The sequence below is a fragment of the Polypterus senegalus genome, chromosome 9 (genome assembly GCF_016835505.1).
Source record: "Polypterus senegalus isolate Bchr_013 chromosome 9, ASM1683550v1, whole genome shotgun sequence".
Taxonomy (NCBI): domain Eukaryota; kingdom Metazoa; phylum Chordata; class Cladistia; order Polypteriformes; family Polypteridae; genus Polypterus; species Polypterus senegalus.
In genome coordinates this window covers 16427337-16455218 of record NC_053162.1, presented here as the reverse complement: position 1 = coordinate 16455218, position 27882 = coordinate 16427337, and the positions used below count along the sequence as shown (strand labels likewise).

Sequence of the window (27882 nt, the reverse complement as noted above, 5' to 3'; positions counted from 1 at the left end):
TCAACACAGAAGGTATGCCATGATAAAAATCAAACTAAGCCCCAGGAGTTATCGTGAAAATAATTCATTATCCTACTGACTTTTATCCCCCTTTAACTGAAAAAAATCAGTTTTACATATTTCAAATAGATCTACATTGAATTTTACAAAACAAATTAAACAACCAAAATGTCATATTTTTTCTATTACAATAATGCTATACCAGATAAGGCTACTAATAGTTAGCTCATAACAGAAAACCAGTATTACTGTTTCAATTGCATCATGGGGGAGGGGGTAGTTCTAAGTTTCAGGTTTTAAAGTTTCCATGATAACTTAAGAGTAGCAAATGAGAGAACGACAAATTATAAAATTTACAAACACAGCAGTCATGGTTTTATATCCTGGCACTGGTTTAAGGCACAATACATAAACAGAAAACTTAACGGACTTAAAGGAAGATTTATATTCTACTCACTGTGCTGCATCATACAAACCAATAACTTGCAAAAGATAGACAGAACTGCTATTTTAATTAAAAACCATATGAACAGTGAAATGACGAATAAATCCTATTCTCTAAAAAGGTTCAACAATTGAAAGTTTGAGGCAGAGTTCTGAACAGAATCCAACGTGCATTTTTATACTATTCTAAATTCTGGGTCTGACACTTTCTCTGATGCATACTCTAAACACCATTTCACCAAATTATTTAGAAGAATAATAATAATAACAACAGTGATAATAAAATATACAAAGAGAGAGCAATATATCAATAAAAGATGTGATCTCCTTTCATATAAAGGGTTCACAAACGTTACAGGTATAAAGCAACTTAAAATTGTGCTCTGTAAATATTGTGTTCTGTGGTCATTTCCAAAATGACCTACCAGGAAATTTACAAATGTACATTAATTTCACCACTAGTGCTGTCAAAAATAGCAGCTTATCGATAAATGTCAATTCTAAAACTCTGAAACTATACCAATACTTGTTTTCCAAAGAATCAATCCTATCCAAATGAGATGTGCTCCCCCGATTGCTTTTTTTTTTTGACAGCGAGTTCAGACCCATAGAGTGCAGCAGACACACACTGCTCGCCAAACAGAGCAGCAACCCCATCTCCTCTCACTCACTAGGCTGCTGTTCAAAATTAGCAGTCAAACTGCAACCTTTAAACAAGTGTCTTATGCAATTCAGTGCTCCTTTTGATTTAGCACAGGCACGTTCAGGTGTCGATTCTTTTTTTGTTTTGTTTCTTTACGCTTACATGCCTTTGCTCAATGCTCTTTGTCACTAAAGTGCATGTGTTGTCGTTTCCACTATAGTTTGCTCCTGGAGTCCGAAATCTTGCTTTAAAAACAATATTACATGTCATTTATGTTTTAGCAGGGTGCCAGTCCTTTGAAACTTTATAGTAAACCTTACTAAAAAGGTATCAACAATGACACACTTTTTCAGCTTTATCTTCAGCAAAAATGGTGCACATAGTATGCTACATTAGCAATAATTTTAAATTCTCTAAGAAACCTTGTCAACAAAGAAATATTCATATATGATACAAGTGTAGTAAAATATTAAAATATCAGTAATTATTTGTTTGACATTCACAAACTCTGTAAAAAGACATTTAAAACACAAACCATTAATAAAAATGCATTTATCCACTTTCTATAGTTGGTCCCTAGCTCTTAAATATTTAGTTAGGTACTTTCCCCTCTCTTTACTGTATTGGAACGTCAGGCAGAAATGTAAAATTCTGGTGGGGTGCTATGGGGTTCGTCAATCAAAATATTTGGAAAACACTACTTTTAGGTTACAGTAATGTTTACGAAAGATTTGTACTACTTGCATTTTTCTGACTTGTGCATGACAATATTAGAAGCTTTTGAACAGGTGCACCACCTCAAGATCAACATTGTGTTCATTAATGTAAAAAATTGTTTCATTTCTGCTACTGTTTACAGAAGACTATAGTACAATCTCAAATGTTTTCAAAGAAGTGCACTCTTCAAGAGGAATCTAGTTATGTTTATATAGTTTTTCTTATTTTTAATTTTGATCTTCAAATCTGCATGCATCTGTGATATCAAACTTTGCTACTTTTTAAAGTATTGCACTGAAGCAAGTAATTTCAGTATTGTGACACTTCTCACCACCATGCTTTGAAGCACTCCATAGGCCAAACTGCTATAACTGCAGACTTGCTATAGTTCTCAGGATATTTCTGATCTCTGGGGATTCTGATGAGAGACTACCTTATTAATTAATATATAGTGTGAAGCAGAAATTAGTCCTGGTCCATCATAGAGCACATTTGAGTACACAACCTCCTCTCACTGATTTATACAATACGGACAGACCTTCAAATTACCTTAACTTGCACACAGAAGGAATATCAAAAGATAACCAAAGGGCTAAGTAATAATTCTACACAAACAATAACTAAGCAGGGAATGAGCCTCAAGCCATTGAAGGCAGCAATGGTAACTACTCACAACCCCCAAAGTTAATTCCCACCAATTAATATGTAACTAGTTTTTCAACACTTGCGTACAGCAAAAGAGAGTAAAATTTAGGTGAATTTTTACTTCTTAGGCAAGGTGTTGACCAATTTCCTTGTTGCAAGAGACTACAGAGGGAAGTAACAGTAATATTTTTTGTATTTAAATTTACTCTGATGTGACAAGAGTGCATTTCAGAGTTTTCACACGAGGACAAAGCCACCACAATTTGAAAATCATTCGGGACAGTTTAGGAGAGACTCTGTTTTTTATTTTATGCCATAGCACCTCATTAAAAAAAACAAAAAACAAAAACAGAATGCTCTCAGTTCTTTGATGACAGTGATAGTACAAACAGGAATTAGATTTGTGGGCACTAACTCAAAAATGTATTTTATTATTTTTTCATATAAATACACTGGCATGTGGAAAAACAAGAGTTTATTGACAGAGATACACTGGATTTTTTATGTTAAACTGTAGAGCACTTATCTTATTCAAAACTGTTTTAAATCAACAGGGCTATTGTGTAAAGTTTGAAGTAAATACACCTGAAACACAAAAGCAAACATCTACTAATTTTCTGTATCTGTTTAACCCAGTTTAAGAAATAGTTTTTTTATATTATTTTAGGCCTCTGTCACATTTCTATAGTACTTTATTTTGCAATTAAATACAGCATAAATGGCTTTGGTAATAAAAGGAGGTTATTATGAAAACGTGCAAGCTACCAGATGTTTGTCTCTACTGGCTCAGTTTTGCTTTTTTGCAATATTCAAATTTACTTGGCTTCTTCACTCCAACTCCAAAAGGTTTTCTGAGTCTTTCAAAAAAAAATCAAACAATACATACAAATGTGTTTGTAATGCTAAATTTCAAATTCACATTTGATAAAACAACATCATAAAAACAGAAGGGTCACACAATTGGAATCCAAAAGCCCACATTTTTGAAGGATTAATGAAAATGTATTAAATAAAAATACTGTTTTTGTAATTATCAGTTTGCATATTTATTAAAACGTGCTCCAAGACTTTTGCTTATATATAAATTTTTTGTGTTGCCAATGTTCCACCTGATATGCAATCATATTTAATTGAACTTTGGACCTTAATTTGTATTAAACTCTAATGCATTATTAAAACTCTGCTTTACATTATCACATCTAGTACTATACATACGGTGGATGCTTTTATCCATGTCAACTTGCAAGGCCAGACATCTTGGATAAAGGCCTCAGCAAAATAAGTAAATCTAATGTAACTTGATTTTAAAAATTAAAATCTTTAAAAATATATATATATACTAATTAATTTGTCTTTTTTTTCTTACTCAAACTCTGATAAAACATTTTTATGTTCTAAAAATACAGAACGAACAGTATTTGCATGTTGCATCAGTATTCTTTATTAAGTCAGTATTTTTTATTAAGTCATGCCCTTATTGAATTAAGACAATTACAACGCTCAGTACATCCCTTATAATTTAAACAAAAATTGAGGCTCACAGCATTGAAATTTCAATTATGTCTTCAAAAATTCAGAAGGTTAAATGCCACTAAGTAAATAGAATTATTTCTTAATACCTTTCTTAAAGAAGCTCTCTCTGTGTGTCTAAAAAAAAAAAACACTTTGATGACAATAAAATACATCTTGTTAAGCTTCCTCATTATTATTTTAATACTAGGGGGCTTTTCCTCCTGCTCGCTTTGCTTGTCAACCCCTGTACCTGAGCTGCACACTAGCCTCTTTGCAGTTCTGCCGCTCACGTATAAGGAAGTGGATGTACAATTTAAACAGATTGTTATTTTCATGGGGATTGTTACTTATGCATAACTACATCACAACGCAATGTATAACTGCATGTGACTGAATTTCGTTTCTTTCTCTCTGTTAAATAAAAACAACTTTTTCAAATTCTAATGTTATCCTTGGGAAGATGTACTACATTACCTTTCTTGATGTTTTCATCTTCCGCACGATCACCACCAACTGTTTCAGCATAGTCTATTGATACGCATTTGGCCAATTTGTTGTGTAATCATGCGTTACTTCATTTGACTTCATCGTTTTTCAGTGCTAGGATTACCCGTGTCCCCATTTCTTCTGTTGATAACCCTTCAGGATGAAATTCTTCAATAAGATTTGGACACAATACATCTTCTTAAAATGGGAAATTAAAGTGAGGAAAATGTTAAAATTTATAAGAGCGGAGAGAGTAGGAACTGCATCTGTCAAAAGCATTCACCAGAATGAGAGGTGAGAGTACTGTGTGCGTGGTTGAATTTGGTTGACAGGAGGGCATGGCTTTAAAAAAATCTTATGGTCAAAGTCTCGTCTCACAGGAAAAAAAGTCTTGTCTCAGAATTTTTTTTATATAATAGAGAGACATTCTTTTAGTCTGATAAACTATGTGTATTAAATCTGAGCTCATTTCTAAATCAGAGGTAATCACATCATATGACTAATTACAGACAACCCTTCAGAATGCATTTTTAGGAGTCTGACCTCTATAAACATTTTTTGAAAACTGTGGAAATCTTTCTCATGTTTGGTCTTTAGATAAAAATTGAAAAGTGTAAGTAATGTTAAATCTAAATCACATGATAAGTTTTAAATAAAGTATCTATCTAAATGTTTTAGTACTAAAATGAAAAGAATTGTCTGTATTTTTGCAACACACCTATTTATGCTCCATCTTTCTAGCAGGCTGCCAAAATCAAAATCGAGTAACAATAGTCACTGCATTTTATTTATCACAAGATGAAGATCCAATTAAAACTGCATTCAACAAACATGTTCAAGAAGGATCCAATACACAGGGTAAGAGGTATGTCATCTCCTCCCATAATTATTTTTCAGAGTCTAAGTCAACTTTACTTTATCACATATGTCAGACAGAAATTAAAATGGATCTGAAAAAAATTGCACCTTAAGCAACCACAACTAATTTGTGGTTTATTAGAACTTTGGAAGCATGGCTGAGCATAACAATTCATTATAATGATGAGAAACATTTTACAATGGTGAGTGGTGGTGATGATAGGTTTTCCAAAACTAGTACAGTATTTGTTTTTGGGGGGGAAAAAAATGGTCTTGAACTTAAATTTTATTTAATAATATTCATATCAGAAGTTTATTGTAATTACTGTATTAAATACAGTGACAAATATTTTTAAGAAGTGTTTAACAAGTATATTTAAGAAATAAAAAAAACATTTGAAACAATTTTTTTTTTTATTTTTCAACTAATCCAGTATTTAACAATTTTACATGAACAATTTTCAAGTAGTTCCCTGCTAAATGGAACTTCTACTATACTGTATCAATGCAGAATTTGTAAATGAAATACTTATTTTAATGTAATGTTACTAATTGAAATTGCAATATCAAGACAAATAGTTATCAGTTATGAATCTGATGGTAGTCATGCACCACATATTTTTTAATTTATACATTATTAAAAATAGTGAAAGAATAGAAACTATACTGTACATTTTAAGTTTTTTTTTTTTTTTACTGGTAGAAGTAGAAGGGACTGTTCACAAGATTGTTTTCCTAACAGATGTCTGCATGGGACTTCACACCACAACTATCAGCTCCTCAAACCTTTAATTTCACACAGACCACCTCCCACTGACTTTTGATCCCTTAACTTATCTTTGCATAGCTAAAAATCTATATATTTATGAATACATATAAGCAAGAAAAAGAAAATGTAATGAAAAATACCAGTACACCACCAAAAGGTTTGTGTGGAGATGCATGGTATGTGCTCCTAAGTAGAAATTTGGCAAAGCATGAAGGAATTACTAAAAAGCACAAATATCAATTTCTAGGCTGAACTTCATTTTTGACAGACAAGGAGGTTTCCTAGTAACAACAAATTGGAAGGACTTTATATAAACATGAGGAGTTAAGAATGGGTTTTAAAATACACAGAATTTTTTTTTCAATGCCATTTTCGTTTCAATAATGTCAAAATAATGCTTAATACATACTCATAATATTGAAGCCATGCAAACCAGTAAGAATCTATTATACAACAAGCATCCTTGAACCACAAAATCTGTTCTGGGTCTGCCGCCTTTTTCATTCTACATGCTTCTATCTGCTTAGATTATCTCAAAACACAAAGTGAGCTAACACAGCTTCGCAAATGACACATAGCTTTATTTATCGATAGCGCCGGATGACCCTGATGCTCTTGGCTTTCTGATCTAATGTCTTAGTAGTATTTCCGACTGGATGAGTAGAAAAGTTTCTCAAACTTAAATAAGGAGAAAGCAGAAATCCTAAGTGATTGGCAAACATGGAAATAGTGACAGGATTAGAAATAAATCAGTTCCCTTAGGCTTTAGAGTCAAGACTGAGGTAAAGAATTTAGGGATAATTATTGACTCTGACCTAAACTTTAAATTGCATATTAACCAGATTACTAGGTCTGCACTATTTCGCATAAGGAATATAGCAAAAGTTAGACATCTTTGAACTTTACAAGACACTGAAAAATTAGTTAATGATTTTGTTTTAAGTTGACTAGAATACTGTAACTGACAGGACTACCTAAGAAAGACCAATTGGTTGCAATTAGTGCACAATGCAGCAGGTTGTTAACTAGGAAGATAAAATCTTAGCACATCACACCAATTTTAGTGTCATAACATTGGTTACCTGTGTCATTCAGAACTGACTTTAAAATACCATAAATGGTTTGCAAAACCTTAAATAATCTTGATCCGTCCTATATTTTGGAATGCCTATACCCCTACACTAAAAGTCTTAACCTTGGTCTCTCGCTCTCATTCTTTCCTAGGGCATAAAGTGATAGCATGAGCAAACAATGGTTGACAGTGTGATGAACCGCGTCGTCTAAGAACTCCAGGCTCTCGAAATTCAGATCCAGAAACTACTGTCCAGACGGAGGGACCTGAGGGATTTGAAGGCTCGTCTGCTGGAAAAATCCTCCACAACATCTGAAATCATCATATCAAATCGCAGTTCAGTAACATTGACTCCACGCTGTGCCACTCACTTTCAAGGCCAAGTAAGCTTTACCCCCACGCCTCATCATCGAAACGACGATATCAATGATGTAGAACTCGGCCTGTTTCAGCTATGCAGGCAGGGTGTTAAGGCTAGAACACATTCATCGGCACAGGCAAGCATTTCTACCCAGAACCGGTTCAACCCGCTCCACACCCCCAGTTTGCCTTCAACCCCGGGTGATGTATTTGTGATTGGAGATTCAATTGTATGAAACCTAAATATCTCTTGCCCTAATCAGAAAACTTTTGTCCCACGTTTTCCTAGTGCTTCTGTCCAAGATTTTACAAGACGAGTGCCAACAGTCTTCGAGAGGCACAAGAAGAGGATCCATTGTGATACACGGCGGGGTAAACGACGCAAGACACTTGACAGTCGGAGATTGTCAAGGCAGTCTCCTCAGCACTTATTAAAGCCACGAAGGAGAGGACCCCGGCTGCAAGAATCTTAATTTCCGGTCCCCTACCTCTCATTAGAAGATCGAATGAGTAGTACAGTCATCTGCTGGCGTCAAACATCTGGCTGAAAGGCTTCTGCGCGAGTCAAAATATCGGGTTTGTCAACAACTGGGACCTCTTCTGGGAGAGGCCTCGTTTCTTCAAACAGGATGGTCTGCATCCAAATAGACTTGGGGCCCGGGTCCTCTCTGAAAACATCGCTAAGGTAATTTGTCTCTCTTGACTGTCTATTTTTACTCCTAACCCTTTGCATAATACTTTGCTAGGATGTGATAATTCGGTAACTAAATCTTCCTCTAAAGTGCACTGCGTTAATACAGGCAGTCCCTGGGTTACGTACAAGATAGGGACTGTAGGTTTGTACTTAAGTTGAATTTCTATGTAAGTCGGAACAGGTACATTATTTTAATAAATGCTATTGTTGACCGACTGTAACCAAGTGCTCTGCCAATGAATGATGGACTTTCACCTCTTTCTGACCTTTTTATTATTTCTTTATTTTCAATGGTGATGTTTTTTCTCTTCTTTACTATATCACCAACACTTGCATCAGATTTGTGTTTCAGAGACATTCTTGAAGGGAGAAGACAAAACGTTAAGATGAACTCTATGGTACAGCACTGTACATGCTATCATAGCAGGAAGGCACCCGTTAACACATCTGATCTATAGGGCCATCCAAATATAATTATCCAATTTTCATTACGCTATAACTTATTCAGTTTATTACATAGAAAAATCACCTGAAAAATCCTAGACCATCAAGAAGTGTGCAAACTGATGACACAAAGAATTATCTTCGCGCCAAACTGGAATTGTCTTTGCATAAATTAAAGTCATCCTGGATCTGCATAATTAGATCTGGACCGCCCTGTACTGACAAGAGACAACTTCCTGCTATGTACGTAACAGTACAAGCAGGCTTGCTATTTAGAATGAATGGAGGCAGCGAGGGGCGGTTCACCAGCCCACCTCACTGTCACCTCCACTACAGTGTGCTGCCTGCAGTGTCTGCCGCAGCACCGCCCCCATTCAACATGCAGCCATCCTAAGCACACTACAATGCTACCCCCCCACCTCCCAGTTCACCCTCAATGGCCTCCTTTTCAGCCACAACCGGGATACCGTTTGCAGCATTACCAGCCACCCACCGAGAATGAACGGGCAGCCACGTGTGGTGGACAGCCAGTGAAACCGCTTGCCGCCGGGTGCCGCCCGAGGGATGCTGCACTGCACAAGAAGCGAAATCACCCCCCTCCAGCCTTCGTTCAGCCACCACTTGCAGCGTCCCCAGGCAGAAGATGACGGAGCGGCAGTTACTGGGGCGCACGTGTCACAGCTGCGCCCTCGTTCGTATGTCGTAGATCGGATGTCCGTAACCGGGGGACTAACTGTACTGTAATAACTAACCTCAATGCATGTAGAAAAAACGAGGCAGTGTGGCATAAATACAAATAATTTAATTACAATTACACCTCTTAATGATATATAAACAGATTATAGATTAAATAAAAAATACGCACAGAGCAGCGCTAATAAAATAACTTACTTTCTATCTCGAATGCCCATAATGCAATTAAGTTCTGCTCTTTCGAAACATTACATATGGCTTTATTAAATGTTAGAGCATTAACCAGCAAGACGTTTTCCATCAACAATCTTAATAATGATAGGAAAATTGATTTTATTGCACTAAGTGAAACATGGCTTAGTTCTGATGGTGTGGCTGTTTTTAAATCGAATCTGTGCCTCCGAATTACAGCTTTGCTCATGCGGATCGCCATGGTAAGAAAGGTGGCGGTTTAGCAAACATTTACTCGAGCTGATTAAAGTGTAAAGATGTCGGCTTTGGCAAATTCAAGTCCTTTGAGTATCTTGCCATTGTTATTCATGGAGTTTCTCAGTTTCTAGTATTATCTGTGTATAGACCTCCTAAATACAATGCGTCTTTCTTTGAGAAATTCTCAGACTAGGTGTCAATTGTAATTACGAACAATGACACATTTCTAATAGTCGGTGACTTTAACTTTCATATTGATCAGTGTGACTCGAAAGTAAAAGAATTCATGAACCTCATGGACTCTTTTGATTTGAGCCAGCACATTAGTCAGCCTGCACACAAAGCAGGTCATAAGTTAGACTTAGTAATTACAAAAGGACTAAAAGATTATGTGAAGCAGATCGTTGATATTGGTCTATCAGACCATTTTCTCTTACTATTTAATATAGAAAAAATGATAGAAATTGGTTCCAGCAGACCCCCCATGACCCTGTAGTTAGAATATAGCGGGTTGGATAATGATAGAAAATATTGACGAGAAGCACACTGTTAAAAAACACTTCTTTGATTCATCAATAGCTTCACAACTTACAAACATTTTAAGCAACCAGTCCTTTTGTAGTGCGTACTACAATAGTGAGAATAATGTTAACAGCAAGGTAGAAAATTTTAATACTAAGGTGAGAGCTACTGCTGACATAGTCAAGCCTGAAAAGACAGTTAAAAAATCTTCTAGCACTGTTATTCCATGGAAGACCCAAAGAGTGTCTGATCTAAAGAGAATATGCTGGAGAGCTGAGCGTAAATGGAGAAAAACTAAACTGGATTATCCACTATGAGATATTGAAGGTTAAAATAACAGAATACAACAACATAGTCCGTACGTACAATTATAAATAACAATGCTAGTAATCCCAGAGTCTTGTTCTCTACATTTGATCGTCTGCTAAACCCAGGTCACTAAATGGAATGCCTCCAAAAATACTTCCAGTATATTTCCAGAAACTTATGAGGCTTTTGTTGTATTTTTTAATCAAAAAATGAATGATATTAGAAATAATATAGTACATCTCCTGAATACTGATCCTCTTAAACCCCGGTACTCCATCATAAAATAATAAAGAAATTCTTTCACCTGGATAGATTTACCTGATTTATATAAAATAATTTCTCAACTTAGACCCTCCACCTGCGTCCTTGAACCAATACCAATAAGTTTTTTCTAAGTATCCGGCGTGCTAATTGATAGTATTCTTGACATAGTAAACTCATCATTAGATACAGGGGTCTTCCTAGACTGTCTTAAGGCTGCTGTAGTTAAACCCCTGCTCAAGACAAATAATATTGATTTCTCTGCTTTTGAAAATTTTAGACCTATTCCTAATCTACCTTTCTTAAGTAAAACTCTAGAGAAGGCAGTCATTATGCAGCTGAATTATCACCTCAATGAACATGCATTTCTTGATGTTTCAGTTGGGTTTCAGAACAAATCACAGCACAGAAACTGCACTCGTTAAAGTAGTAAATGACTTGCGGGTCAATGCAGACAGAGGCCGTTTATCTGTCCTCATCCTCTTAGATCCGAGTGCCACATTTGATACCATTGATCACAATATTCTTAAAAATCGCCTTAGTCAATGGGTGGGCCTCTCTGGCAGTGTCTTAAATTGGTTTGAATCCTACCTGGAAAGTAAAAAATTCTTTGTTAGTTGTGGTAATTATATTTCGATGACACATGATATTCTATATGGTGTTCCACAAGGCTCTATCCTGAGTCCGCTGCTCTTTTCAATTTACATGCTTCCATTAGGTCAGATTATCTCGAGGCCAATGTGAGCTAACACAGCTATGCTGATGACACACAGCTGTTTTTATCAATAGCACCTGACGACCCCGACACTCTTGATTTACTGACACAATGTCTTACTTGTGTTTCTAATTGGATGAATAGTAATTTTCTCAAACAAAATAAAAATAGAAAACAGAAATTTTAGTGATTGGCAATAATGGATATAATGAGATTATTAGAAGTAAACTTGATGCATTGGATTAAAAGTCAAGACGGAGGTAAAGAATTTAGGGGTAACTGTTGACAGTGACCTGAATTTTAATCACATATTAAACAGATTACTAGGACAGCATTTTTCACTTAAGAAATATAGCAAAAGTTAGACCTCTTATAACATTGCAAGTTGCTGAAAAATTAGTTCACGCTTTTGTTTTCAGTCAGCTAGATTACTGTAACGCACTCCTCTCAGGACTACCAAAAGACATCAATCGATTACAACTAGTCCAGAATGCAGCTGCTAGAATCTTAACTCAGAAAAGAAAATCCGAACACATCATCCCAGTTTTGATGTCACTACACTGGTTACCCGTGTCATTTAGAATTGACTTTAAAATACTACTTATAGTTTACAAAGCCTTAACTAATCTCACTCCGTCTTATATTTATTAATGTCTTACACCATATACTCTAAATCGTAACCTAAGATCTTCAAATGAGTGTCTACAGTACTTAGAATTCCAAGAGCCATGATGTCCCTACATCGATGGAATAAAGGCCAGAAGTCATCATTAAATTCTTCCATGAGAACCCTGAATACAATGACTGATTGAGGTAATTTATGTTAGGTAGAATGCCAAGAGAGGGCTGGGCGGTCTTGTGGCTTGGGACCCCTGCAGATTTAATTTGCTTCTCCAGCCGTCTGGAGTTTTTTATTGTTTTTTTCTGTCCTCCCTGGCCATCGGACCTTACTTTTATTCTGTTTTAATTGGTATTCCCTAATTTTACTTATTTGTCTGTTTTCTCTTTCTGCTGTTGCTTGTGTATATAGATTCATCTCTAACTTGCCCTACATTCAATGTACTCAAAATTAAAGACTGCTCCTTGGTTACTGCAATATGTCACTAATGTTTTTGCTAACTTGATAGTACTTTGGATGTTGTACTGAGACCCTTCATTGTCTTTAAAAACAAAACAAGCACTGCAAATGTAGTGTTTTTCAGTTTGTTTTAAGTCTTATTAACTGCTACTCTCTAAATCATAAGAATTGCTTTCCATGTATAATGGTATAAACACAACCTTGAAACAGTGATACATGCTTTTATAACATCTCGTCTAGATTACTGCAATGCGCTTCTTTTTGGAATTAGCCAGGCATCCAAAGCTCGCCGACAGCTGGTGCAAAATGCTGCTGCTCAGTTCTTAACTGGCACAAGAAAGCATGAGCATGTTACCCTGATTTTGGCTTCCCTTCACTGGCTTCCAGTTCATTGTTGAATCCATTTTAAGACCCTGTTATTTGTTTTTAAATCCTTTAATGGTTGTGCCCCATTTTATTTGTTGGAACTGCTGCACTCTTATGTACCGTCTCGCTCTCTCAGATCAGCAGACCAGATGCTTTTATGTGTTCCCAAGACACGATGCAAACCTCTGAGGTGATCGGGCTTTTTCAGTTGCAGCTCCAAAACTCTGGAATGATTTGCTGTTGTATGTTAGGCAGGCTCTTTCACTAGCTGTCTTTAAATCTTATTTAAAAACACACTTTTACTCTATGGCTTTTAACCCAGTATGACATGTTGGCTATCTGTATACTTTTTATTATGAACCTCTTCAGTTCTTATGTGTTTCTGTTTCTTTTACCCTCTGGTTACTGTTTGTCTGTTATGTTGGGTTTTTAATTGTACAACACTCTGGTTAGCCTTGATGATGCTTTTAAAGTGCTTTATAAATAAATAAATAAATGCTGCCCATTGTTTTAGATCATTAGAACAATTTGGACAAAAACAAGCCACTCAACATGCTCACCAAGCTTATTTACGTAGATCTCACAAAATAAAGTTCTACTCTCTACCGAACTACATGATTTTTTTTTTATTTATTCATTTTAATTAGAAACAGATAACATTCCATACAGTCGAATCAAATTTAACAAATCAGAGCAAAATTGAACCCCCACCCAAGACAAGGAGAGAACTTCAGGCAACTGAAGCTACTCTATAAAAGGAGCAAGAAAAGAAAGGTGTCTTTTCCCCCAAAATGGACGCTTATTCTAAAAAGTTTTTGACTAGATCCTTCCACATTTTAACAAAAGTGTTTAACAGATCCCCTAAGTGAGAATTAGATTTTTTCCCCGATTTCCCACTGACTTAAGAGTGGTGGGGATGGGAATCTTCCTGTTGCGCAAGATAAATCCAATGCAACAATTCTATTTACTCCTCGTCTAACATCTCTGTCCCCTTCCTAACGTTCTTGTATTTAAACGTCTTCCTTGACACATATGTCTCTTTGGGAGGTATCCTGTGTCCATATAAGAAATGCTTTCACAAGGCTCAACCACTGCCCTGTTCCACACTGCCCAATGTGCTGCATACAGCCAAATGAGATGTTACTTTATCATTATTACTACAGTAGTTTACAGAGTGGTTCTGCTTCAAGCACATCATAAACTAAGCAACTCTGGCAGGCATGAAAGTTTTGAAACAATATCTCATGAATTGTTTTTGACAGCAAACACTGTGTAAACAGTCACTTATTTTGTTACTAAGGTAGCCCAGCTACAGGTTTAAATAAATAGAGTAGTGATTTTACACTTTTGAGACCAACAAAATTATAAATCCCTCTCCTACACTGATTTGCATATCCAGAAGGGGGAAGTTCCTCAGAAAGGATATATTTCAATGTAAAAAAAATGCTCATCAAGTAATCAGACCAATCCATCACATTTCTGAATCCATATATTCCAGCATTTCTTAAACGAAGGGTCGCAACACAAATTAGGATGCAAACATGTTTGTGATGGATCGCCACAGGACTGCATAATAAAATCAGCCAAGATTATGCAAGTGCAAATTCTGTGCTGAAAGACACACCAACCTCTCTTTAGCATAGTACTTATTGCAGAAGTATGTGAAACATCACTGTTAATGCATCACATACAACATTTACTTCTATAGTACAAAATAAAAATAAATAGACCCCACAAAAGCATCTCCCCACTCACTACAACTGAAACAATCAACTAAGTTGACTGACAAGCAAAGATACACATAAGAAATGGAGAGACAGAAACAGACAAGCTTATGAGGTGAACGGACCAGACCATAGTATAAACATAAAACAATAAAGATAATTACCGCAAAATAACTTTTTCTTGATATAAAATATAAGACAAGCTCGACACAGTGCCGACAGAACTCATTCCATTAATGTTTTATGACAGACAACATGAAAATCCAATGACAATGAGAATAGTGCAGCACCAAACAAATCAAGTGGCTGGAATAGAATTACAGCCATGTCAGGTTAGGTTGACATATACAGCACAGAGCGTAGGAGTAGCAAGTGGCAGCGGCACACATGCCACACATGCTAGCACGTCAGGAGTGGAAGCCAGTGAAAAGAGATAATGATGACAGAAAACGATATCGCGAAGAAGACATCCCAAAGGACACAGACCATGGCTTAAAAAACGGGGACATTTTTTTAAAAAAAGGGTCAGAAGAATTTGATACCGTGGGGATATTTTGGCTATTTAAAGTCTGTCAAGAGGCAGAGTAACATGCACTGCAAACTATGTTGAAAGCATGTTCCAACAAACAGGTGGGTGGGTAACAGGGAGAGAGAGAGAGAGAGAGATAATTATTAATCCCAAGGGGAAATTCACATAATCATTTATCTTTTGTAACAACTGAAACAGTGCCATCCTTTAGAGAACACAACATGTAAGCCTTCACAGTCCCAGACCCATGCAAGTGCTGAACTAATGGGGATTTTTTTTGTGCTTTTGTTTTTGTTTGTCTTGAAGTAGAGGTCTGTGTGGCACTGATTTTTTTAAATCTGTATTCGCCTGCTCCATCCCAGGTCCACCCACTCTCACATCCGCTTGGCCTCATTTGTCTCGCTCCCATCCTCACCATAACAGTTTTGTCCTGCTCCTGTCCACAGAAACACAGTGCTTCCATTAGGCAAAAAATCACGTATGGTTGATAAGCCCGTTAACATGATCTTGTATGAGGAGGTGCCTGAAGGTTTCCCCTCGCTGTTCTTTTCATTTTTTTTTTTTGTGACGATTCTGCTTCATCAGAATTTAATACAGATCTTCCAATGGGACTTATAGAATTTCTAAGCACAAGTTCACACATCTTTTTGACAGAAAAGATCAAAACAGAGCAGTGCAAGCAACATGTTTTGTTAAACCTTTGTAAGCAGGCAACCTATTACTATTCTATATTAAAATAAAGTACTGTACTGTACAATATGTGTTAATTGCTATTCATTCCACAAAAATGTGAAAACAGAGAATGTATGTTCTGTCTATGTACAAGTCACACAAATATGTTTAAGCTTAAAACATACACTTTTCTAGTCAGCATATTACTTACTGGTAGCTTAACAAAAACTCCCCACTTTCTCACAGAACTTTTTGCTTATCAATAGAAGCACACTGTAACCAAACAAAACACTGAGTGTACTGGCATCCTCTCGTCTGCTCGCAAGTTCTGTGGGCATTACTAACAGCTAACCAGTGAACTTCACTGCACTCGCTGATTTAGAGTACAATTGCATTAAATAGTGATTATTACAAATTACTACAAATCTCTTCTTGTTCCTGCACCTTTGCGATCCTCTTAAATAAAAGATATAGAAATGGAAGCTCTGGGCTGAGAAATGTTGCTACTTTGTAGAGCATGTGGATAAGAGTTGGTGTTGACTGTTTGTTGACAAGTTCTTTCAGTAGTATCAGATTCTGTGTCAGTTGCCGCATCTTTGAATGGTTTCATAAAAAAAAGAGACCACAGTTGTATCTTTTTGTTGATGACAGAAATCATTAAATTGCTGAAACACTGAATACAGCGTATCTTGTCTCCACAGATCTATTTGAGTGACCTCGTAATCTTGACTTGTTCTCCAGTATGTTTAAAATACCGGACTAACTTTTTTACACTAGCCAGAAGCTGTGCAACTTTGGGTGCTTTCTCCATCACTGCTGGTGTAAAAGCACTTAAAAGAATCGTGTTAAGAATGTGGGCACTAAAGTTTAATCTGGCGTAGCCTCGTAAGGCAGTGATCGTGTTTGCTCCTCAATCATTAGAAGTCAATTCTGAAAACTCATAAGTTATTCAGACAGTAAAGTGTGAATGTTTTCAACCCGTTTTAATCATACCTGCATCAAAGAGGATCGCAAAAAGCACCTTTGACACAAGATTGTAACTCTCATTAATATAATGGATTATAGCAGATACGAAAGAGCTTTTCTCAACATTTTCAGGCCAAATATCAGTTGTGACAGCACGCCCATAATTATAAACAGTCTCTAACATGTCGTAAATCATATCCTTTCTCAGTTTTTTGCTTTTTCTACCACGTGCCGCAATACACTCATCGGATTGGGCAGTACCTCTTTAAACTACAGACTTTCCAATTTTAGCTGCTGTGTCAACCAGGTACTACTCAAGTTGAATATAGCCCTCACCAGACATTGTGTCATAAAGCCAATAACCTTGCAAACAAAACTCACACATTTATCCAGTGCTTCACTTTTAGTGTTAGTTTATTCTTACTTTTGACAAGTTTGGCAAGAATGTCAGTTTAGTTTGACCCTTTACTACTGCACATATATGGTGCTTTAAACATGAGGTATCTAACTTGTGTCCACTGTATGTTCAAGATTTAATTGCAACAAGCAAATGGCACTTGGTTGCCAATGCATCGATAACAATTGAAAATGCCTGCCAAATGTCAGACTTCCCTTTGAGTTTTATAATCTCGTTTTCTCCTTTTTTAATGCAGTTTGAAATGCTGTGAATGTAAGGATGTCTCCGGGCTCTGCAATCTTGAGAAGGCTGCACATGCGTCCTAACTGCATAGACAAATGATTTATATGAATTCTATACAATGAAAAGTACATTTCAAATTAATTTTAATTTCCTAGTCTCTAGTTCCTGCCCCCACAAGGGTGTCGACCACCCACAACACTAAAAATCAGTCCGTGTTGTAAGCCACTGCATTGGGTCCCACAAGTCCCGCCATGCAGACCTATCTTGCAGCATAAGCTGACCACAATTGAGTGAATATTAATTTTGTTTATATTCTCCTTCATTTACATTTGAAACCTGCTTAAATTCATATACAAAATGTTTTTTTGTCTATTTGTGGGTTTGCTTCCAAACCATTTAAAACAGAATCTACACAAAGGATGCATTATTGAGGTAGGGTTTTTATATATATATATATATATATATATATATATATATACACACACACAGGTGCTGGTCATAAAATTAGAATATCATGACAAAGTTGATTTATTTCAGTAATTCCATTCAAAAAGTGAAACTTGTATATTAGATTCATTCATTACACACAGACTGATGTATTTCAAATGTTTATTTCTTTTAATATTGATGATTATAACTGACAACTAATGAAAGTCCCAAATTCAGTATCTCGGAAAATTAGAATATTGTGAACAGGTTCAGTATTGAAGACACCTGGTGCCACACTTACTCTAATCAGCTAATTAACTAAAAACACCTGCAAAAGCCTTTAAATGGTCTCTCAGTCTAGTTCTGTAGGCCACACAATCATTGGGAAGACTGCAGACTTGACAGTTGTCCAAAAGACGACCATTGACACCTTGCACAAGGAGGGCAAGACACAAAAGGTCATTGCTAAAGAGGCTGGCTGTTCACAGAGCTCTGTGTCCAAGCACATTAATAGAGAGGCGAAGGGAAGGACAAGATGTGGTAGAAAAAAGTGTACAAGCAATAGGGATAACCGCAACCTGGAGAGGATTGTGAAACAAAACCCATTCAAAATTGTGGGGGAGATTCACAAAGAGTGGACTGCAGCTGGAGTCAGTGCTACAAGAACCATCACACACAGATGTATGCAAGACATGGGTTTCAGCTGTCGCATTCCTTGTGTCAAGCCACTCTTGAACAAGAGATAGCGTCAGAAGCGTCTCGCCTGGGCAAAAGACAAAACTGCTGCTGAGTGGTCCAAAGTTATGTTCTCTGATGAAAGTAAATTTTGCATTTCCTTATGAAATCAAGGTTCCAGAGTCTGGAGGAAGAGAGGAGAGGCATAGAATCCACGTTGCGGGGTAAAGTTTCCACAGTCAGTGATGGTTTGGGGTGCCATGTCATCTGCTGGTGTTGGTCCATTGTGTTTTCTGAGGTCCAAGGTCAACGCAGCTGTCTACCAGGAAGTTTTAGAGCACTTCATGTTTCCTGCTGCTGACGAACTTTATGGAGATGCAGATTTCATTTTCCAACAGGACCTGGCACCTGCACAAAGTGCCAAAACTACCAGTACCTGGTTTAAGAACCATGGTATCCATGTTCTTGATTGGCCAGCAAACTCGCCTGACCTTAACTCCATAGAAAATCTATGGGGTATTGTGAAGAGGAAGATGCAATACGCCAGACCCAACAATTCAGAAGAGCTGAAGGCCACTATTAGAGCAACATGGGCTCTCATAACACCTGAGCAGTGCCACAGACTGATCGACTCCATGCCACGCCGCATTGCTGCAGTAATCCACGCCAATGGAGCCCCAACTAAATATTGAGTGCTGTACATACTCATACTTTTCATGTTCATACCTTTCAGTTGGCCAACATTTCTAAAAATCCTTTTTTGCATTGGTCTTAACTGATATTCTAATTTTCCGAGATACTGAATTTGGGACTTTCATTAGTTGTCAGTTATAATCATCAAAATTAAAAGAAATAAACATATGAAATACACAAGTTTCGCTTTTTGAATGGAATTACTGAAATAAACCAACTTTGTCATGATATTCTAATTTTATGACCGGCACCTGTATATCTTATTTTGTACTAATAAGTACTTTAATTTACTTGGAACTGACCAAAGATTGTACTTTGTGTTCTCCAGTAAAAATTGACAGCTTTTAAGATCTTAGCTTTAGATTTAAAATTTTAGAATTTTTAAGATTTTATTTATTTGGAGTTGACTAACAAATTTGGTGTGCTCTTCTGTAAAATTTGAAAGCTTCTGACAGGACTGAATTTAGACATTTTTTTATTTTTTATGATCTATTCATTTGGAATTGACCAAAGAACTTAGTTGTGCATTATGTTTGTGTTCTCCTGCAACACTTGCAGCTTTTGACTGGGTGAGAACTAAGATTTCTGTTTATCCTATGCACCTATTTTATGATTTGAAATACAGTTGTATAATGTTCTACAGTATTTGCCATGTTCAACTTCTGAAAGAAAATAATTAAACCAAAATTAACCTTATCATATCTTCACGTCACTTACAAATAAAAAGGAACCTTTAAGCTTGGCAGAAACAGAGATTTGATTTATATCATGATATAGATCGATACCGACTGTATTGCCCAGCCCTAAACCACAGTGCTAGTTTGAAATGTTAAAATGAAAATAATGGGTGCAGCATAAGAATGTGGCAATTTTCAGGGAATTGTGTAAGGTAAGTGAACAGGGTGGGAGTATGTATAGTGATGTGACAGTGTTGAATACTAAAAGTAGTTTCAGTAGCCATGGACAACTGGTCAGTGCTTCATCAAATGTTCACAGTTACTCCATACATTGAACATAAATTTGCAACAAAAGTGCAAAGATGGAAGAATCAGAACTACTTTAAAAGCAGGCTGATACATTTCAATCTACTAGTAGTGTGGAGGACATGTTTGAACCATTAAGAACTATAAGAACATCAGGAAATATCAAATGGTTGAAACATGCTGTAGACATTCAGCACGATGTTAGTCAGTAGCATTAAACATTTCATACTGGGATGTTGGACAAATTATTCATCAAGATTTATCATATCATCCATACAAACAAACAATGCATACATTTTTTAGGAATAATTTAGCTACTTTTTTTAAAAAAAAACTTAGTCTACTAAATGTGTTTAATGAAAACCAACCAGGATATGTTTAGAAAAATTTTAAACTTAAGCAGAGCTCATTTGAAAAATGTTGTCTTAAAAAATGTTAATTAAGAGAGGGTAAATAAACTGCACCAATTAATTGTTTTTATTACTTATTCCCTCATTGGCACCATAACTTAAGGGCACATTCATACTATCCTTTCGAAAATTCTAGAATCTTCAAGTTGCACCCCAAGAATTTATTTCTGGCAGCTTTACTAAAGTTGCTCTAAGCATTTACACTGGCACTGAAACACCTCAGGACTCTGTTCCCAGTCTTGAATGATAAATATTGTTTTACTAACAATATACTTGCTTTCCACTTTTCTCTTTTAGCAATATTAATGCAAGATAAACACTTGAAAGAAAACAAAAACGTTAACTTTTTTTTTTTTTTATTAAATATATGTTAATATACAATTAAAGTACAGTCAGTTGGCCGGCACAATGGTTAGCATGTTGCAGATATCCAATGGCCTGAATTTGAACCCAAAGTTGAGTACATTGTCTATGGGGTATTAGAAATATCCCTGTATCCTTGTGGACTTTACTCTTGCAATCCAACATCCATAAAAACATGCAGATGATAGTTTTGTTTCCAAATGGCCCACCGGGGAAGTGGGTAGCCATCTGTGATGGATTAGCAACCTGCCCAGGGATGGTTCCTGCCTTGTGCTGAATGTTGACATGGAGGCCTGACCACCTGCAAATCTTAAGTAGATTAACAAGACTGGGGAATATTATGTGAAAAATATGATAAACATTGCAAAGGTGCTTATAACATGCACTTTTATTGCTTTTTATGTTATTTTACTTTAGCACCCTCACAGAGTTAACTCTTGCAAAGCATCTTATGCAGCCATTAAAAGGAAGAAAGAAAGTAAATGGATGCTTATTGTTTATAGTTTTAGATAAAAAGGCAGAAATTTCCAATTCGGACATTAGGCCCTTTGGCATTTTACTAAATTCACTTTCCCCTACTCCAATGTAAATTAACAATTTATCAAGCATCACTCTGTGGTACCAGTGTATAGACCCATGAAGAGTTTATTCAAAGTGATGCATGATTGGTTGCAACTTACTTACTGAAGCACCATTTGCTGGTGCACATAATGCAAACAAGGCTCACATTTACTTCATACATTTTCCCACTTCTGCAGCTTACCAAACTATTGTATTTCAAGATCATTTTTAGAGTACAGAATAACAGAAGCAATGTTTAATGTCATAAATAAAGACAGACATCACAGATCATTCATGTATTGATTTTTTTTTAACCTGAATAGATTAATTGGCAATTACAAATTGGCATGAATGAGCACGAGTATTGTTGAGGATATATATGTATGGGTAGCCCATAAACTGATTGGTGCTTTGGCCAAAGATGGATTATGTCTCACACCCAAATCTTAAAGGAGAGGCTCCAGCCACCCACAACCTTAAATTTCATAAACAAGGTTTAAGAATGTTAAGATTAATCCATTGCAACTAATCTAGGTAGTACGAGGCAAAAGTGTAGGAACCAGCCCATTACAGGGTGCAAGTAATTCTCAGAACACACTTATGCAGATAATAAAACTAACTCATACCAGGAAAATTGTCAGTAACCAATTAATCTTGATAGTACACATTTGAAATGTAGAAGAGTACTCTTAGAAAAATCCACCGTAACGGGACAGAAGGTACAAAATCCACTTGGGCAGTGTCTAGATGTAAGAGTTTCCTGGAGCTATGGGGCAGCAGTTTTAACCATTGCAATACCCCCTACACATATTACAATGCCATTACACAGAAGACAGTACTGTACAGCCAACATACAGAGAATGTGTGTTATTGGACAACTATCAAAATGCAACAATATAAAAAAAGTCAATGTTTTAACACATAGCTAAAGTTTTAGGTTGTAAAAAAAACAAATTATGCAATAACAGAATGATGGATGCATTAGCAGCACAGGCCTCATCAATCAATCAAACAAAAAAAAAACAGAATAACCCCCAAGTATTAAAAAAGCATTGCTATGAAATAAGGCGTAACATTTTAGATTTTCATAGACACTAACACCAGTTGGTCTCATTGACAGTGACTTTGAAGTTTCAAGAAGTCAAGTATGTAGGCAAAAAGAAACTAAAATCTACCATTATAATGTTAATGGAGCCATTTTAGAAAATGCTTACTTTTTCCCCAAATTAAATATTTTGGCTGAAAAACTGTGCATGCACAGCTCAAACATTTGTTTAAAAAAACTAATTGCTGTATGTACAAGTTTTGCTCTCTATGCATGTGTGAAACCACACCACAGACTAAAATTATCAGCAAAAATGCAGTGCAGCAAGCCTGGGTTTCTGTTAAGTCAGCATAGCGCATCTCTCTGAAAGCTGAAATCTTGCTAAATTGAAATTTGTAATTTTACTTGCCAATACATAATAATAATATCATCAACAACAACAACAATAATAATGATGTTTATTGTAATAAAGGACTACCATCTACTTTAAAAAAACATCTTTGAAGTGTTTTAGGCACGGAGTCTAAATTCATATTGCATTATTAATCAAGGGATTTTCCAGAAGCTCTCTTTTGTACAATGACTGCAATGAGTCTTGGGAGTTTGACTTGACCATAAGAAGCTAACTAGTAAAAACACAGCCATTTGCCTTTGTTTAATTTTTGTTTGCACGCACTGCTTTCATTTGAGTTTACAAAAAACGTACAACTTTATTGGGCCCAATTGAATGTATCATAAATTAGCCTGTCAACTAAAAAATAAATAAAAAGCCAGACTCTTATTTTCCATAAGGCACATTTTCCACTATTCAAAACTAACTTCAGATGCATCCTAATATTAAGGTGTCTGGGGGGGGGGAGAACACATATACAAATATAGTACAAAATAATCAAAACCAGATTGGCTCAAGAAGACAAAAATGCTTTACCTTGTGATGAGGAACTCTGCCTGAACTGAATGCAATGAATCACCCAACCATCCATCCATTTTCTAACAATCTTTCCACCAATCAATTGTGTAACACAGAAAACAGTTCTCCGAGATTCAGCCCAGATAAACTTTCCATCTTAACATTAAAGAGTCTTCTAACATAATTTGATACATATGACTAAGCGTTTCCTTTTAAAACAGGTGGTGGGCTGCTGTTGGGAGTAATGCACACGGTTGTCCTCATGTTTAAGGTTTGCATTAAAATCTTATTTCTATTTGTTTTCCCAAATCCAAATGTATGCAACTGAGGTTATTATAGCAATGAAGTGCTTATTTAGTTTAAATACATTTCAGTTAGATGATTGAAAACTAAAAAATTTTAAATTTCATCCAGGTTAATTCTGGCAGATTTCAAAAATACACAAAATTAAAGAATTTGGAATTCCGGCAGATTTTAAACAGTTGTTTACATCCAGCACAAACAAATGGTCTAAAAAGACACAGCCAGTGACTTAACTATACAATTGTGCGTGCTTGCAAAGCACAAAAAGCTCCCTTTCTGTCTCCACATAGCGTATAATCATCTGCTGCTTGAAGAGACAACCCAAAGTTTCCTAGACAAGGAAAAACATACTAGGAATACGCAAAAAAATAATCGCAAGCCAAAGCACAACACACGGTGCTTCATAACTGAGACAATACGCAGTACATCCATCTTATTCATCTACCCATCCATCCACTTCATGACCCTGAAACAAATATGCGGGTTAGAGAGTCTGACACCTATCACAGCATGCTGAAATATAACATTTTAATCAAGGATGGAAAAAACGAGATTTACTGACCATGAATGACTAAGTACTGGAAACTCCTGAATAGATAATGCAATATTCTATGAATATTTATGCTAAAAATGTGCATATTATTGTAGAATTTCATTTGTGTTGTTTAATTAATTAATGTTGACATGCTTATAATTAAAACTAAATTAATTATCATATACTAAACTCAATAAAATTGGATCTTATAAAAAACACTTTTAGAAATTATTTCAGTAAGACCAATTTATCCAGTAAAATTTAAGTCAGAGGACTCCATCCCCCCATACATTCATAATGCAACATGTGCATGTTTGTTAACAGCCTGATCTACATAAATGCTGTCTTTTAAACCTTATATTTTCTGAACAAACAAAAGGCAATTACAACATTCCCGCTACCAAATTTTGCTTTCCATTAAAAAGCTAAGTCCACAAAATAGCTCACCAAATCAAATATGGCAGAAACTGTCTATTCAACAGAGAAAAAGAACAACAAACTTCCATTTTGTTTAATGAATTTGCATGGGTCAATGCTACAGACACGAGTGCGAATACAGCACTTTCTGGTACAGTATAAACAACAAGCTTGGAGGGAGGCGTCTTCTCACTTTACTCTTTTCTGTGGAGAACGCTGCAAATCAGCAAATCCTAAACAAACACAGAAATTTAACACTTCCAGCAAAATAGCCTACTATATTTCCCTAAATAAATTGGACACACCTCAGCTCCCTGCCTGCCTTTTCTTTCATATAGGCCTGAATGTCCTGTTAATATCCTAAATGAAACTATTCTAAATTATTGGCAAGGAAAAAAAAAAAAATGGAGGCGGGGGTGTTTCCAAGAATAGTATTCAATCGAGATCTAAAAACAAGTTTTTAATAGGAATAATCCTGCAGACAAGTTACAGAAAGAAAAGGCCTACTGCAAAAAAATGAAAATGCAAAAACTAGAAAACTTAAAATGGGAGTTGCTTTGCTTTTATTTAGAAATGTGTGGCAACAAAATAGTTTTAAGAAATCTTCTGAAGTGCAAATCTTAAGTACACATTTCTTAAAAAGTCAATAAATCTTGCAATAAGGAGAACAAGAATTAATGGCTTGCTATGAAAAGTTTTCATTTTTAAACTTCATTCAGTTTCAGTTACTGAAACAATGAAGATGAAGAAGGGCAGACAATACTAATTTCACCGGATAAATGGTTCTCATTTTTACAAATAATGCTGAAGGCATGTAAGATGGCAAACTGACATTTTAAAGTAATAACAGGCTTAAAGATTTTAAAAAGGTATGCAAAAACTAACATTTTAGTGCAGATGAATAAATTGTTCATTTTTAATTCATCAAAGATTAAAACCTATTTTTATATTGAGATTTCATTTTATAATAAAATTTGGTGAATATATTGTTATGTAATGGTATTGCTTCCCTTCACATTCTTTTTGAGCAATTAAACCATATCAGGTATGATTTTCTATATATTTTCACACAATTAAAATCTTATCGATTTTCTAAATCCTCTTCTTCACCATTAGATATCACTACTTTCTTGTAAGATCTACATTTTTGGTCAAAATCAAATAATTATATTTCCAAAAAGTAAATAAAAAGAAATCTTTGAAAATGTATCAAATTGGTTGTCTGCATTTTGCCTGAAATACAGACAAATTGTAATGTTTAAATGTACAACATTGTCACATTTGATACAAATTAAATTCTAAAAGGCAAATTTTATCTAAAACAAATTTAAACCTAAAACAAATCGCATTTAAATTCGAGTCCTAAATTTAGAAAGGAAAAAAAATTCTCAATTCTCTCAAAAAAAGAAAATAAATTACAATTTGAGTAAATAGTCACCAACAGGTGGCGCCATTTAAATTTTTTTTTTTAACAGCATATCAACATTTGACAAAATAATGGCCGAAAATTCAAAGAATTTTACATTAGTGGGGGCAGTCTTCATATATTTTTAAATAATCCGCGAGCAGGTTAATTTAAAATTACCTCTATTGTTTTGCAGAAATAAAATTTGCCAGTGCGATGAAGCAGGCGCTGAAGATGGCTACGTTTTTTCTCTCGCTCTTTTTTTTGTGTGTGTGTGTTTTCGTTTTCTGCTCTTTCGTCCGCTACCCTTTATCCTCCTCCTCCTCCTCTAAATGCATTTCTGCTGGCGACTGTTCAAATAAAAACAAGCCGACAAACAATCTTCAACACCCGCATCCAACCCAAAAGACGACTCCGAAAAACTGAAAAGTTTATTAACAACAGTCCACAAATTAAAAATTTCCCTGCCTCACAAGCCTCTGCAATTAGAACTCTGCTCTTCTGCCGAAATTGAAACCAAAAAAAAAAAAAACGAGCAGCTCATTTGGTTGTTTGTCAATTTTTTTTTTCTTAATTAACTTATTTTTTAAGAAAGTAGATGAACTCTCTTTACCTCCCCGATGGATGCGGTTCATGCGGTTTCTCTTGTTTGGCTCGCGATCAATCTCCTCGGGATAGCAGGGTTACAGCAGAAGTGGAGAAGGGGACTTAATGACAACATGAAAATAAAAAAAGGGGCGGAGGGGGCGACCAGAGGGGGGAGGGGATCCCGGTCGTCGGTGAGCTGTTGTCGCCGGTGTGTACAGTCCTTCCTGCCCGTCCGTCAGCCAGCCAGCCGCTCGTTCCGGAGGAAGGGAGGCTGCGTGTGGCGCCGGCGCTTCTCTGTTGCAGTCTGTCCTAATGCAGACCCCGCTCCGCCATCACGCACCTCTCTCGCACGGCACAAGAGAGCTCCAGCAGACAAAGGGCTGCACGACCATAACGTTACACTGGAGCGCTCCTGCCGACTCGCCGCCTTCCCTCGTACGCTGCGGAAGCACCCATCGTTCTTAGAAACCGTCTCGATTCGGGCGATGAACTCTCCCACTCAACTTTCTCACGCCTCCTCCAGGCCCCGGGCTTTCAAGCCCGTTGAAGCGGAACACCGCTGAAAAGAAGCCCGACGGGCCAGCCCGGTGTGCGCCTTACGGAAGATGGCCAAGAGGAACTAACTCGCGGCGTGCTGCTGGAGCACTGGAGTTTGCCAGTTTACTCAGTGCCTCACTAGTGTGCCCATTCCGCCTCGAGGCTTAAATGTGTACGCGTCTACATGTAATATGCGTTTATATACTGTACGGTCCAGCCCAACAACATATTTTTGTGTATGTCTGCGTGTATATGCAGTTTGTATGTGTGCATAATTATGTGTATATATATATGTGTATTTGTATATGTGTATATATATGTATATTTGCATGTGTGTGTGTGTGTATATATATATATATATATATATATATATATACACACACACACATAAATTATCTACTTATTTGGCCGGACGCCTTTCTCCGAGCAACTTAAGAACAGTCAACATACAGTTGGCCTCCATTTCTTTAGTTTTCTCAG

The 27882-nt window shown here is 36.2% G+C and overlaps 1 protein-coding gene across 4 annotated transcripts in view; it reads right to left on the bottom strand.

Annotated features, from left to right (window-relative positions):
- Positions 1–27502, bottom strand: part of znf618 (zinc finger protein 618) — a 154042-nt gene extending 126540 nt beyond the window's left edge. Inside the window, exons 1-2 of one of the 4 annotated variants that reach the window (XM_039762734.1) lie at positions 26891–27502; positions 26458–26627 (exon numbers count right to left, since the gene is read on the bottom strand). The gene's annotated coding sequence lies outside the window, so the exon portion shown is untranslated. The remainder of the gene's footprint in view (positions 1–26457; positions 26628–26890) is intronic. The other 3 variants (XM_039762733.1, XM_039762735.1, XM_039762736.1) reach the window with 3 other exon arrangements.
- Between the last annotated feature and the right edge of the window lie 380 nt (positions 27503–27882).